At 36.0% G+C, this 15,857-nt stretch overlaps 1 protein-coding gene across 9 annotated transcripts in view; it reads left to right on the top strand.

The window, feature by feature from the left end:
- The first annotated feature begins 1,664 nt into the window (after window positions 1-1,664).
- CDH19 (cadherin 19) overlaps window positions 1,665-15,857 on the top strand; it is a 117,396-nt gene continuing 103,203 nt past the window's right edge. For 3 of the 9 annotated variants that reach the window (XM_063326450.1, XM_063326451.1, XM_063326456.1), the window contains exons 1-2: window positions 1,677-1,802; window positions 10,910-10,987. The gene's annotated coding sequence lies outside the window, so the exon portion shown is untranslated. Of the gene's footprint in view, window positions 1,803-5,281; window positions 5,379-10,909; window positions 10,988-11,882; window positions 11,901-15,857 lie in introns of those variants that run through there. The other 6 variants (XM_063326449.1, XM_063326455.1, XM_063326448.1 and 3 more) reach the window with 5 other exon arrangements.

The raw sequence follows: 15,857 nt of genomic DNA on the forward strand, positions 1-15,857 counted from the left end.
ATGGAAACTGCACTGGATTGCAGAACTTGGTATCACTTCTCAGTTGTGCCCTGGCAGTACCTCACAGTAAGACTAAAGTGTATACTGCCATAGCCTTTCATCTACATGCCCTGCCAACAAAATAAAGGGGATCAATTCAGATATAGCATCAAACTGGCACATGGTAGATGTGTCAGGGACCTACGTCTCAGCAAATGTGCACAGATACAATACAAGGATGAGAAACAACCTGCAATTAAGCGGAAGATCAGTTCTCTGTGGCAACCTCTCTTTTGGTGATTGCAGAATAGCTATTGAAATCCAAGGCAATAAAATCATTTCATAAGAACAAAGTTCTTAGCAAGCATTTTTTTGACATAATGAGACTGGAAACAAACACAGGAAAAAGGACATGCAACAGTTGGTATTAAGTGTCTTGTCATCAACCTTCAGACTTTAACAGAAAGATTCAATCCCCATTTTTTGACAGATTCTTCTGCAGTGGAAATGCCTTTGAGCAACTGTACACCCAAGCACTATGTCAGGTCCTAGTCATCTCATTCATGAAGATAATAAGCTCCACAGCATCAATGAGAAAAGGCAAGTTGCTCAAAAGAACGAGTCAGAGCATATGCCCTTAAATTAGGTGCTTCAGCACATTTTTTCTGATATCTTCCTGGCTTGATTTTCGTTCTAAGACTTTAGTTTTCTTATCAAAATCGTTCAAGTAAGCATGCATATTTGAAGAGTCATGGGATCCCATCACCAAGTGGTGCTCTCTGTCCTCTGCAACTGTCACTGAAAAGGTAAAGGGGAACACAATGCCTCTGTGATCTTGTCTGCCAAAACATGTATTTGTAGTTTCCCATGTAGGATACCTTCAGAAACTCCCAATGTCAAGGGCAGAACAGAAATTGAGGAATTACTTTACCTTCTTAGCTTTGGGTACATGTGGCTCCCAAACAGAGAACACAGAGATGCTGAGGCAGTCTCCTTCTTCCAGATTCATCTGTTTTTCTTGCTGTCACAGCAGCTACAGAAAGTTTGTTTGGACAGCATGGTGTGAGATGAGTCAGACCTCTCTATTCATGAGGAAGTTTCCTCATGCTCAACGCTTATGAAGACTGAATGGTGCAGATAGGGTAGTTTGTACCAGAGGAGTTATCATATTGCAATACAAAACTATGTAGATAGCTTTTGAAGGAAAAAATTACTTTTACCGAAGTGCAGCATGGATGGAATTGCTGTCAGCAATGTATCTACAGTGCCAGAGATTCCTGGGTCTGAGATCTCAAGCCTGAATTCAAACTTGACCACTTAATGCAGCCGTATCTTGAATCAGAAATGCCTGACTCTTTTTATTGACTGGAAAGTTTAGGACAATAATAGTCTTTCCTTAGACACCTTCTGACAATTAATAAAGTAGGCTTCTAATTTAGACATTCATAAAGAATGTTAAAACTTACCACATTACTTATAGTTTAGAACAGAATTTCATGTAAAGCTTATATATAGTATGTTTGCTGTCTGCCTAATATTTATTCAAAACCCTTTCCCACTGCAGCTGCGACAGCGGTTTCTAACCACCAAAGACAAGTGCAGAACACTGGGGATGTAGAACAATTGGCATTGTTGAAGGTGACAGGGAGAGCTTTCATCCAAAACATACTACATATCCCACAGATGCTGGTGTAGCTCCCAGTGCTGGTAGTGATAAATGACGTACAATATCACTGAATGCTGAGACTCAGCCACACATAGAAAAGGGAATCTAAGAGGAATTCCTTGACAGCAAGAGACAACTGATTTTATGAAGAAAGCAGGTATGGTGTTTATTTTTGTCTTGCTCATCTGTCTTCCTACTCTCTAAACTTTGGGACTTGTTTTTGACTCCCTCAGGTTGTTCTGTTTCAAGACAGAGTCTTGGTCACGACAGCAGCAAATCCCTAATTTCCTTGTGTCTAGGATGGGGTTATAGAGGTATAGATGGTGATCAAAAGCAAGTAAAGGTATCTTGCACTTTTGAGAAAGTGCTGTGCACATTCAGAGGTTGGATAATCAGAAGGGGATCTGTGGTTCATTATGCCTTATTGTTACTCCATCATAATAGTTGGCATATTCCTAATTTTCTTCCTTTCACTTTTACCTGTTCATGTATTTTCCCCAGTTTCAAATTGTCTACACTTGTCCCAAAGAGCATCTCTGTTGATTGAAAGGGTGTGTGGGTTTTCCAAAATAACCTGTCTTATATATTGAACTTTGTAAAGAACATTTGCAACTAATTGAAAACATGCATAAACTTCACAGATGAATGCCTCAGTCATCTTTCAATTATGAAGCCTGGCTCCCTCTTTCTACAATACCTGGTTTTGAAACTACCTTCAAACCCTGGCTGAGAAGCTCAGTATCTTGTATAATATCTGGAAGATGAAGAAAACTTTGAATTTTGGCTCTGAATTATGTCAGATCTTAATTATGGGGACACATAAATATTATAGTCTACACTGACTACAGTATAGCAAGCATTTAATTAGAATAGGCATAATAATCTCAGAAGCACCAGAGTGTGAAAGCAGGAATCAAAAAGTTTGCAATATCTTGTATCAGGCTCTGAACTAGCCCCTGCAAAAATAGGAGAGTTACTAAAGGAAATCATAGACTGTTATCAGTCCTGTTCTCAGGTTCTGAACCAAACAGTGTTGAGTAAGTATTAAAGTGTCACTCACTGACATTGATCCAGAAGTCACTGAGGACATTTTAAACTCTCTTCAATACAGTATGTAGTTGATCCACTTTATCAGAAGTACTAGCCTTCAGCAGCCATGAGAATATACAGATTCCAAAACCTTCAAAAATTGCTTGTTTTAACATTCTTACTGTCAGTGTGAAAGTGTTTTTCTTCAAAAATATTTATATTTATGCAAATGCTTCCAACTAGCTGGGATTTTTCTAATGGGTTTGGTTTTTTTTTTGAAAAAAGTTTTATTGAAAGCAATATGAATAGATGGAGAAAAGTAAGTATTGACAAATGTCTGTCTTAAACAGGAAGGAAAAGAAAGACAAGTATTATTAAAATGTGATGCTTTAACATTTTCAAGTTTTAGTTACTTGTTGAAGTTTTATTTATTTGATTGAAATGACCTTCCACTTGGGAATTTATTTCATTTAGGAAAAAAAAGAAAAAAAATACACATTTTAAAGTTAATTATTAATTGACCAGATAAAAAATGTTAGAGATTACCTACTCATGAATTCTTTTTATGTTTAATTTTTATTTCATAGAATTCAGGATTCTTCTGGACCAGGGGAACTATATATATATATGTATATATATATAAAAAATTCACAGCTTTTATATAAATATATACAGAATATAAAAGTGAATAAATTAAACAAGATATTTCCTCTTTATTTTCATAGACTTCCTTTATTTTTCAGTTGGACTTTATAATATAAAACCAGAAAATGTTACAGCTCATCTCAAGCCTCCCACGATCATTGTCACTATGTTTGATTTAAAAGAAAATTAGATAGGTACAAACTGGTCAGAAAAAAATTTGGCTGGACACTGGAACAATACTAATCATTTGAAAACAGTATATTCTTTTACCCCGATTCATTGCTTCAGAATTACTTCTAGAGCTTAGAATTATTCTATGGCCGAGATAGTCCTGCTTTGAGCCACAAAGTCAATTAACCCAATTTTTCATTGATCCATTTGATCAATGAAAGTCATGATATAACAGCAGACTATGGTACTCAATGATTCATGTATTTTCTCTCTGTCCCAAGAAGACAGAAATAGAAGTATGATTCTTCTGTTCAACTTCTACCTATAATTATAGGCCTCTGTGAAAAATGTCACACTAGTTTTGTCATAATTGACACTTTTTGCTCTTCTAACGCTTGTTGAATGGAAGAAGAGGCTTAAGTATTTACCCATTCACTCCTTTCCCTTCAGTAGTTTCAGCATGGCAAACAGCCTCGTCCAATTACCTCTCCTATCCTGGCCTGCTGCAAGAAGGGTGATGTTTTGAAATGTAAAAGACAGGAGTGAAAAATCCTCTTAGTTCTTTTCCCCAGAAAAGGATCATGAAGGCAAGACTGGGAAGAGTAATTAGTATCCATGTCTGTTCTCTGTCTTCCTTGCTGTGGAATCACATTTTTATCCTTGCATCACACAGAGCTTAGAAATTTGCAGAATTTTGTAAGTCTGGGAAGCATTTAACTCTTTCTTTCCCCAATGGTGGTACAACGTCCAGCTCACCACAAAAATTATTCATGATTTCCTCAAGAGAATTAAGCAACAACAACGGATGAAAGCTTTATGACCTCTGTGAATCATGAAGCATTTCTGTGCAGACAGATGTTGGGTGGGGAGGGCTGTTTGCATGTTTTCCTATGGACTATGTTATGAAATTGTAAAGGTCACAGAGTAAGCAACAAAAAGTTGTGATTCACAGTCTAGTAGTTGGTTTTGCACATCCTGAATCCAGTGTTATTCCTCTTATGGAAGCAAATTGAGTTGCAAAAGTGGTTTTCTTCACACTACCTGCCTAGCTGTGCTTAGTCTTCAGTTGGATTCAGTTGGATTACTCGATTTACTTGCTCATGAAATATATACTATCCACAACTATTCTTTCTTTGCTTCCCTTCAGGGATGTAAAGAAAGACAGACACATCCCTTTAACAATTTGTTAAAGTACAGGATGGCTCTGTTGCACCTCTATAAGCTCATCTGTCTAGAAGCTTCAGTATATTACAGTACACAAAAATTGTACAACTGATCCTACAAGGACATTTATGAGCAAGACATTCAGCAACAGTGCACACAGTGAATATGATATAATCCCACAGAAGCAAAATATAGCCGTCAGCAGAGTTCAATCTGATGCCTGTGTATACAAATCTGAACCTTTCATCTATTTTCCTAGCAATAGATTGATGCGAGCCACCAAAAGAAATAGAAGTTGTCGCCTTTCCAGTCTGTCAGGCCAACGATCTACAAATAAAGGAGCATTCATGCCAAGAATTAGAATAGATCGGAGATCTGTTTCTTTTGTCTTCAGTGTACTTGAAAAATGGAGCCCATTATGGAAATCTGTGCATGGATTGGGTTTCTTGTTTTGATTTGTTTTGCTTTTTTTCTGGTAATAAATCATTTTTTTCAAAATGTTCATAAATGCAAACACAGAATTAATATACCAGTGCAGCTCTAACAGAGTTATTGATGTATGTCAAATGTATACAATATTTTAAATATTAAATATATTTTACCAATTTTCTATTAAATTTATTTCAGTGATTTACTGCATTCAGATCTTATACTGGCACAACATATTTTATCTGAGTATAGCTGAGGATAACCAAATGAGATTAAACAAGAGGAAAACTCCCTGGTAAGATAAGACTGTCTTTCCTTAAATCCACCTGTGGCTGTCATTCTGCTATGCAATAACAGATCTGGAACCCTGAAGGTCAATTCCTAATAGGAAAAGTCAGTAAAGTGAAGTTTGGTATTTTCTTAGTGTAATTTGTTACATTTACAAAAGTTTATGAATATGTCCATATCAGTGGTAGATAACAAGGAACACAGATTCTTGTTGGGGGATTTTGATTGAAATATTAATGATAACTACCTCAGAAGTAGAATTATATAAAAAATTATTCAAACAGAAAGAAAAAATAATCAGGCCTTTGCTATTTCCAATGCAATATTGTCCTTCTTCTATTCTTCCACAGCTATAACCCTGCTTGCGTGTTGCAAAAGAGAAATGACAAAACTGTTTATACAAACACAGTCTATAGGCCTTGTGTGATAATATTTTTCCACATTTAAACATAATAACACAAGATCATTGACCTTTTATACAATAACAGCAAGTTTTAACTGATACAGTTTCCTATTTTTGACTCTGTTAACTTTTCTAGTAGTCAATTTAAGCTTACCGTGAAATCACATTTCTGTATGTGCCTTGCTTTGCAGCGAGAAAGTTTGCATATTCCCCGTCCTGATATGTGTCTTATTCAGACCTTGCTGGTTCATTCTTAATCCACATAAACTGTAGAAATAATGTGACAGAGCCATCAAAAATCACAGAAGACCCAAAAGATTTTGATGTAACAGAACTAAGTACCTTTTCCGAGGAAACAAGCAGCCCTAGCAAAGTATCAAATTGTTTAAAAGATCTCCTTTATTTGCTTGTAATACTTATTACTTACTTAATGAACAGTACTTTCATTGTGTTACATGAAGTAATATTGAGACAATATTGGTTTTGTTTTATTTTTCTAAATAGTAAGTGTAAATACATGTGAGTATGCATGCATATGTCACCTAATTTGAGCAGTATTTAACTCATAGAGCAGTACTGTTTGGATTCATGATGTTGCAAGGGAAAGAAAGGGACTGTGGCACCTCTCCTAACTTGTTTGATTCTTTCAAGTTTTCATTTTTGAGTCACCAATTTTGTCTAAGCACCGGTCTTAGTAGCATACAAGCAAAAGTAGTATAATCAACATGGGATTTGTTTTTTCATAATTTTGAATTTCACATATGAATTCCACATGAATTCATAATTCTTGTATGAATTTCATAATTCATAAATCATTAATGAACTTTGTGTCAGAAAACACGAAAGCAAAATCACTAAGTTAAAATAAAAAGTGAGATGTTGAGCCTTTGAATATACAGCACAGGTATAGACAAGATGATAATGAATAAAGCAATTTGCAGTGATAACTATTCCGTTTGAGTTTATTCAGATTTACCAGACTAACGACTGGAATCCTTCTTAGGTTCTGTGTTTCAAAGCTGCTCTTCAGTTGTGTGGTCTCTGCTACATTGGGTGGACAAATTGTGTTATGATTTAATTTGTCACATGCCACTTACTTACCAAAACCAGGGAACAGAATAGTCCTGAGGATACTTATATGTAACTATTTCAGTAATGAAAAGAGGTTCTTTATACTCCCAGTGTCCTCTCCTTTTAAGTCTCAAATATGAAATGAATAACCAAAAGTGGTGACAGATGGAATCCAAACATTCTTCATGTTATTATTAAAGCTGTTGAAAATACAACAACAATTTCCTGTGAATAGACAAAAGCTAACTGATTTCTTCTTTCTGTGATTAAGGCTTTGAAAATTTTACTACTCCTTTAAAAACTTAACACCAAGGAACCATAGAATATCTGTTTGAAGGCAAGCAGTATTACAGAAGGAGGAAAAAGCAGGGTAAAAAAATTGGAAGATGTTGGACTGATTGTCAGTGTGGTTTTGTGTGTGTGAAACACAGTGATATTAATGGTAAAAAGAGCATCAAGCTGCAGTAAAATAATGTTAATGATATGGCTTGGCTGTTGTAGGACATTTATTATCTGATTCCGAAGACTGTTGTCGTAGACTCACTGGGATCTTAAAATGAATTACTCCTATTTCAGATAAACTTGTGAGAAAAAAAGGGGCAGGAAATAATAAAAATATGTTAGAAGACCACAGATGCAATAAACAATTATGAGACTGATACTCATCTTTAAGTTGTACAATGCATTTTTAGTGAATGGTATTTAGTAATTTGAATGTTTCAGAATGTTTCTGGGTGTCTTTTTATTCTAAAGATAATATTATTTCATATATATGTGTGTACATAAATACATATATACACAACAACTAAATATGCTTTATGAACTTGGGCTGTTGACTGTAAGTAGAAATTTATAAACTGGACTGACAACTGTAACTGGAAGATATGGTCAGATCCCAGGTATAGATACAGTGCTTAAGTTAGTATACAACTTTGAAAATTATGCAATAATTCAACAGTATAGAAAATATTTTTCATATACTTTTGGGGGATAGCTTTTATAGCAAAATAAAATATTAACCCTTTAATATTTAATATTTGATTTTTATAACTATATGAAAAATAGAGTTTTGACATCATTGCTGTGATGTAAACAAAGCCAAAGACAACATAGTTCTTCTCCAAATTTTATTTGGGTTCCCTATTTTCACTATTTATTCCTCTTTAATTGCTGTTATCTTCATTTTCGAAGAAAATCCCAAACTTTGTTGAATTTGGAAATCAGACTCTCACACCTGTCCCTAACCAGTTCATTGAACTAAATGAAGAAAGAATATGAATTCAAATTTGAAACTTCTATGTCCACGTTAGATTAATATGCTTGGTATAGTAGATAATATGATGTCTATAAGAATCTCCCTGTTGGTAGGCATTGCCTACATGTAATGGAGAAAGTACTCTTGATTTCCCTCAGGGAATCTCAAGTATGATTTCTATTACAGGTCACCAAACTTCAGTCTTGATTTTCAGGTTAAAAAGAAGATATGCACTATGTCAGAAATATAATCGTATTGTAAAAAGTGCATTATGTCTTCTGGCAGATGTGAATCTGCCTAAAATCAAAAGTACAGACCACCTGGAAGGTTGGGTCACTTGGGATGAATCATTACTAACACTGAGAGTTAATTTAACTTCTCACTCTTGCAGAAATACAGTAGTTAGCATTGCCTCAGCGTAAGGACTTCCTCAAAACAATCAAATTTCATTTACAGAATCATGGAATCATGGAATTTTTCAGAGTTGGAAGGGAGCCCTAGAGAAAATCTAGTCCAACTCCCCTGCTAAAGCCGGATTGCCTAGAGCACATTACTCAGGACTGCATCCAGGCGAGTCTTGAAAGTCTCCAGAGAAGGGGACTCCACAACCTCGACCTCCCTGGGCAGCCTGTTCCAGTGATCAGTTAACTAAGAATGATACTGATAAAAAATTAAAATAGTTGGAAAGTCTAGTTGGCAGCATTTCACCACTACTTATCAAGACTTTTTTTTTGCCATGATGCCACCAAATAGGTGTGCAAGCAAGGACTGGGTTGGAGTTTCAAACATTTGCTTTGGAAAAGCACCTCTGTGTTTCTGAGAAAATCTAGAAGACTATGCCCATCTTTTTAGGTGATAATTTTGTGGAAGCCTGTATAGTAACCAAGATATGAGAGTGGGATATGTAGTTATTATTTGTCTATTTTTCACTAGATATCTTGAACATTGGGTAAAGTACCTAAAACAGCAAGCTGTGATAGCTGCATAAGCCTCATAAACAGAAGTAGGTAGCTGTTTCTCAGGAATCTCAGTGCTGTCAAAACTAAACTGCTACCAAGCCATCCAGTTTAATGTTAATTTTGATCTAGCTGTGTGGCTCATATTTTTACTAATGCTATACTGATGCTAATTCATAGCTTGCTTGATTCAGGCTTTTTATAAAGGTAAAAAAAAAGAAATAGAAGAAACAGCGCAACTATAATCACCACTTGAATAAGGAGAAGAGAAATAATTTGCTTCATTGAAAACTGTGACCAAACTTTGGATAAAGTCATAAATTATTATAGAAATCAAAACAAAATAACTGTGCTGTGGCTTTAATTTAGTGTCATTTTACTTATTTGTTGTGTAGTTTTTCCTCCTTCTTTGCTAAGAATACAAAATCCTGAAATGCCAGTATATAAAATGAGTGTGTATGTGTATACCTATGTTGTGTAAGTGAAAGAAACAAAAGTTTCCATAGCTAATATTCCTAAGCTTCCCATAGCATAATTTCTGTTACATGAAAGGGAGATTTTGTTTACTAAGTTTGCTTTGACATTTAAGTTCAGTTATTACCATGGCAGAAGACAAGCCGATTAGGTCATTTGCATCATCTAAATGGAATTCTGAGTAATGTCATAATTCAGTGGGTCATTGAGAACAGAAAAGTGATTGTATCCCATCAAAGCAGGCTTTATAATCAAGTAAATAATACTTGGAATGTATGATTAGTCTGTTGGGGTAAAAAGTCTGATTGGTTGATATTTAGATAAGGAATATGGACTTTTAATTTGAAAAGGATACTTAAGAGGGGGAAAAAAAGGAGGGAAAAAAAGGAGAGAAAAAAAGAAAACAAAGGAGAAGGAGGAGAAAAACACCTCTCAAGTGATTCCACATTTATAGTCAAACTTACATTAGACTGATTTGAGATCACCTTTAAATATTCTATGATACAGTCAATAAAAAAAATATTTTCAGTAATACATTTGTTTCATTTACAGACATTATAGTTGATTTGATCTGATGGAGATAGTGCACTGGGTACCTTTGACATATATTTGAAATTAAAAAAAAAAACAAAATCAAAACACAACAAACACAAACATAAAAATCCCAAACCAAAACACAACAACAAAAAATCACGCCCTCCAGATTTTGCACAAACTCTGGGCAGTTTTCTAATTGAACTAATTTCATAACTCTGACAGCTATGAATATTCCACATACTAAATACCTCAACAAATTGATAATACACCTCAGCAGATGTTGACTGCTGTTTCTATAGTGGAATCTGTATTTTCTGATGTAGAGGTGTTCAAGACGTCTATATTTCAAGAGGAACAGTAGGGGTCACTATCCAAACCAGCTTTAGACTAGTACAGGTACAGAAATATTTAACTTTGGCTGCCTGAAGCATTTGACATTCAATCAGACCCAAATGGCTCAAGTTAGTACAAACTGTAAAATCCACTTTAATTTAAAATGTATACCAGTGCTGGAGATGTGTTGAATCTGTTGCCTATTAAGTTAGCCTTTGTCAGCAGAACATTGCAGGGATTTAAACATGTGTTCACAAATTACCTTCATTCAGAATACCAACTTGACCTGAATCTCCTGAGTTATAAAATTCAGCATGATCAAAAAAGAAAGGAGTGACAGGCTAGGTTAGACTCTTGGAATTGTAATGTCCTCACTTTCAGAACAACTGGCAAGAATTTTAAGAATGTCTTGTATTGAACGGAATATGAAGTAATCCTAAGAATAATATTGTATTTAACCTCTATAGTATAAAGAATGTATATTCACACATCTCTATATCTTGCCTTAGGCCAGTGTCAAAGAAGAGAGGAGTTCAATCCTGGAAGGTACTGAGTACTCTGGCTGTGATCCAGGAAAGCACTCAACTGTGAGTTTAAATTTAAGTACAAGGAGCATGCCACTAACTTCAATGGGATTATGTTTAAAGATAAACTAACCTTAAATGCTTTGCTGGATCACAGCCACAGTGCTCAGCACTGGGTCAATGCAAATCTAACCCGAGAGGAGCATTTTCCTCTCTATGTTTCCAGAGAGAGCTCACAAAATACATACAAAGTTCCCTTCAGGAAAGAGAGTTCATGTGATAGCTGGACTGGATAGTTCAGAAGGGTGGGATGACGTATACATTTGTATATGTCCAGACAAACTAAATAAAAACCAAACAGACAATGCTCTTTGACTTTACCAGGTTCAGCCATTCATTTATTCATTTAACAATGACAATTCATTTATCAATAACAATGGACAGGGATATAGATAAAGCAGAAGAAACCAAGTGAAAGAGACACAGGCAAAGAGTGTTCCCTATTTTCCTTTGCCAAATTTGTCCCCTGATTTTAGCTGTGACCTGTGTTACTTTGCAATAGAAAGAGCAAGAAGTCTCTAAGTTTCAAAGTGTAGGAACACCCTCACAGAATCTGTGTCAACTGAAACCAGACAAGACAGTCTATATAATTAGACATAAGTGTCGTTCTTATGGGCCTGGTGATGTTCCGGTTGTAAACAACAGCAAAGTGAGGTTAGGGAAAAACAAGAGTATTTCAAAAAGCAAAAGCAAGGCTGTGCTTTTCAGCATTGTATTTTAAGACTACTAACACTGTCATTTGACATGCAAGTTTTGAACTTTCTTTGGCTCCCACCAGTGTAAAGAAGACCTCGTTAGAGCACTGGAGCCTGATGAAGAAAGACAGGGAACCATACTTGTCCTCCAAAAAGTGAAGGAAGAGAGAAGAGAAAGAACAAATCATGTGTACACTTTCATGACTCACCTATTCTTGATGGTCAGCAAGAAATGTTTTGCACTCATTTTTCTTTTCTTATTTATCATTTTTATGCCAGGTTGCCCACTCATTGGGCTAATGTCAAACTTGCAAGCTTGTCTTCACACAGTAGCTGTCACAACTATACACAGATGGTGAAAAGGGGCTGTGCAACACTGTTGTGCCAGGGTGATGATATGACTTGAACAAACATGTAACGGTTGCTATATCCTGGGCATCTTGACTGCTGAAATGAAAATCAAACCACATTAGGCTTCCTGTAAAAAGAACAGAGAAAACGTGCCCTAAAATAGCATCCAAACCCCTAGAACTGCCTCAGCACAACTTGGCCACCTGTGGCTTTCTCGAAGGCTTGAATCTTATTTAAAAATAATACGCAACACACACAATAGGGCTCCATATTTCAAGGGAAATAATTAAAGACATCATCGCACTTTGTAGCTAACAGCTCTCATTGAAGCAATGGGCATCTCTGGTAGAAGTCTGCCACAGTGCACCCTGCAGTACGATCAAATCAAACTGATAAAGAATTCTATCAGAGGTTAGTGAACATGAGACACTTTTGAAATACAAAGTGCCCAAGCAGCTCAGCATGTGTACTTTTTTTTCCCCCTCCTAGGTTTATCTTATTCCCACAATTCAACTTCTCACCTTTTCATCGTATCCATCAATCTCTTCCTTGTTGAGAAACAATTGTAACCTAGGAATCTCTTGAACTCATTTATACTCTTTCCTTTATTCTCATTTCCTTGAACCTTGTTCTATGGTTTTATTATCTTTTATATGAGCCATGCTCCAATTTTCTATTTACTCCTAGATCCTTAATGCTATAAAATGTTCTTCAGATTCTATATCGGTCACCAACATGTATCAGTTCCTTTCATAAACTGGAAAGCTCGATTTTGATTCATCTCTTGAAATTTGAAGAATGGTCTGTAGTCATGCAGGTATATTTTATGTTTTCATCAAATATTCATAACAATATTTTAAAGCAGGAATGTGTTTTCTCAACTATATTCACACAGATCTACTTTTCTAACTGCATCATCAAGTCAGTTAAAACCATAAACTGAACTGCCTGATATCCGGTTCCCATTGTACATAGATTTTTATCCTTCAATTTCTCAATCCAATATAAGAGTCTACTAGTTGTATGCAATATAGGAACTCATTATCTGGTCTTTTGAAATGCATTTGTAGAATAAACCATGCTCTAAATATGCTAGCAATTTAAAAAAAAAAAAAAAACACAAAACAAAAAGACCCCAAAAAAACCCCACACAAACAAAACCAAAAACAAAACCAAAAAAACCCAACCCTTAATTTTCTTTGACTGAAAACTCCACTTGGCTCCAGTATGCAGAAAGATTTTAATCTGTAGTTCATTGATCCCTGTCTAACTCAGATCAAGAGACACTTACACTATTCAAAGTCCAGTGTCTCCTCCATAGCATGTGTAAAATGAGTGCAGTGACTGTAACAGCCCATTTCGTGGGAGGCAGGTTTCCATCAGGAAATCCATCACCAGAACTAGCATTGTTTGGGAACTTCATCAAAGGGACTGAGAATTAAATACTTTCAGAAAGACAATTTTCTTCTGGGGTTAGACTTAGGTCTGAATTAAAGTGTTTTGGTGAAGATCTCTACTGATATTTGGCTGTTGCAATGCTCTGCTGAGGCCCACAGCAGCTGGTATGGTTTAGGGCAGTCTCAAGATTAGTCCTTTATCCAAGCTCTTGGTTCGTTTTCAAGTGGTGTTAACTAAAGTTTCCAACACTTAAGTGAACTCCTTTGCAAAGTCACTGGACAGAGTGATCTCAATAGTGGCACACAACAACTAAGCTTCTAGGTTTCGAACCCAGAACATCACATGGGCCAGCTGGCTCAAACTGAAGGTGCTTGTTAACTCTAGTGAGAAGTCTCAGGTGTGAATATGCATGAAGTTAAGATCAAAATGAAAGTTAAAGCCTAAGTTCATACTGCAGTAGAAAAAGACGCATTCAGAATTTTTTTCTGTTTATCTTTTAGATTCACAAGGGAAAATGAACAAAACGAATCTCATGCAGAGAAAGGAAGCATATTTAGGCAGAGAAAAGCAGCATATTTCTTCTACTTTATTGGTATATGAATATGTTTGCTACAGGCTTCTATCTGTGTCAGTCTTGGGTTCAGTATCTGTTACTGCAGTACGGTTCCTCTGACCCCAGCAGCACAACTAAAATAAATCTCAGTTCTCAAGAAAAATAGCAAATGCTATTCATTTTGGGAGGCAGTGGAGATACTAAAGTTGTGTTGTTTGGAATTAGTGACTAAACATAAGCACAATTCAGACTTCTTTCTATTGGTAGAGAAGTGTTTTAAAAATTGAGAAATGGGAACTTACATACTAAATAGGATGCGTTACCTTTGTGGTCATTTAACCAAAATTGCCCCATATTATAAACTGTAAGTGGGATAAAATAGTCATTGGCCATGACAAAAAGAAAAGAGTTAATCCCTTCTCTGGATGCAGCTCAATTAGACAACAGATACAATCTAACTGCTCTTTGCTTCTGCAAGGGGTTGACATATCTCCCTCTTCTTCCTCCCCTAATCTTCCCTCTCTCCTCTCCAACTTGTCTCTTCCCACTCCATACCTGCTCTGTCTCTGTGCAGCAATCCCACTTCTTTTGTGTGTGCTCTGACACATCAACTCTAGAAGGCAAACGCACGTCAGAGCCTGTGAAAGAAAAGGGTCAATAAACCCATTTGGCTTGCCATAACAGCAGAAGATTACTTGCTTCTCTTTTATATTTTCTTTTCTTCTGACAGATTTAGTTTATTGGCTCAAGGTTGGGAAGGGTTGTACAGAGAGAAGTGTGGAAGCAGCAGAGGTAGGGCAGTAGGATATTGCTATCTCCCTTTTGGAGACAGCAGGCTATTAAGTCATCTCAGTTTCTTGTGTAACTGAAGCACTAGGATATGTAAATCTGGAAAGGATAATGGGGAAATTTGATGTAGCAGTACCACATACAGACCTAACTTAAGGTCTAACTTTATTCATCCAAATTTCTGAAAATTAAACTTTGCCTCTAAATATGTAAACAGATTTCTCAGAGAATGATTCAGCACTCAGTAAAGAACCTAAGAGCTTACCAACTTCTAAATCCAATAACCAAAGTTAAATGGGGTTAATACATGAATATTCATTTTAGCACAGCCCTGAGGAACTGCTGTAGAAACAAGGATCTTGAAGTTTCTCATAGGACCTATGTTTTGTAGTCTATGAAGAAGCTGAAGGGATTATTTCTGACCTTGCAGAACAGACAACTGCAGAGGTAGGAGTCTCTTACACAAAATGCTATGCCAGGAACCAATTTGCTTTTGCTGAGAGATGAACTCTTTTCTTGCAAACAAATTGTAATGCAGCCAGCTGCCTATCTGTACTCTGTAATAGTACAGGATTTTAATGGAGCTTTCCTGACACAAAACTGGAATAAAGTAGTACAAATCTGTCCTGTACTGAAAATTAGGGTCAACTTATACTAACACACTTTCTGATATTATTCTCTACCCTATTGTAATGGAATAGAAAAATTATTAGCTTTTCTGACCACTTCCTTGCATTGAGATGCTAAGTTCAATGTGCTGCCTGTGTTGATACATAGATCTTTTCCCTGATAGGTTAAAACTAACTCTAAATCTATTACTTTATATGGATTTGTCTTCCTCCTTGCTAAGTGTATCACTTTGCTCTAGACTACAATGAATGTAATTTCCTGGCATGTTTCTTCATTATTTTTTTTTATGTAGTCCCCTGACTTTCATTTACATGCACACGTGTCAAGCTTGTGACACTTTCTTTGACTTGAATTCACCCTCCTCAAACCTCCTAACTTTTTTTCTTCTCTGTTTTAATTGTGAAGTTCCTCAAAAACACTTCTTTCTTCTTTCCCCTTGTGGGGAAGCAACGGAAGA

The sequence above is a fragment of the Chroicocephalus ridibundus genome, chromosome 2 (assembly GCF_963924245.1).
Source record: "Chroicocephalus ridibundus chromosome 2, bChrRid1.1, whole genome shotgun sequence".
In the NCBI taxonomy this organism is placed as follows: Eukaryota; Metazoa; Chordata; class Aves; order Charadriiformes; family Laridae; genus Chroicocephalus; species Chroicocephalus ridibundus.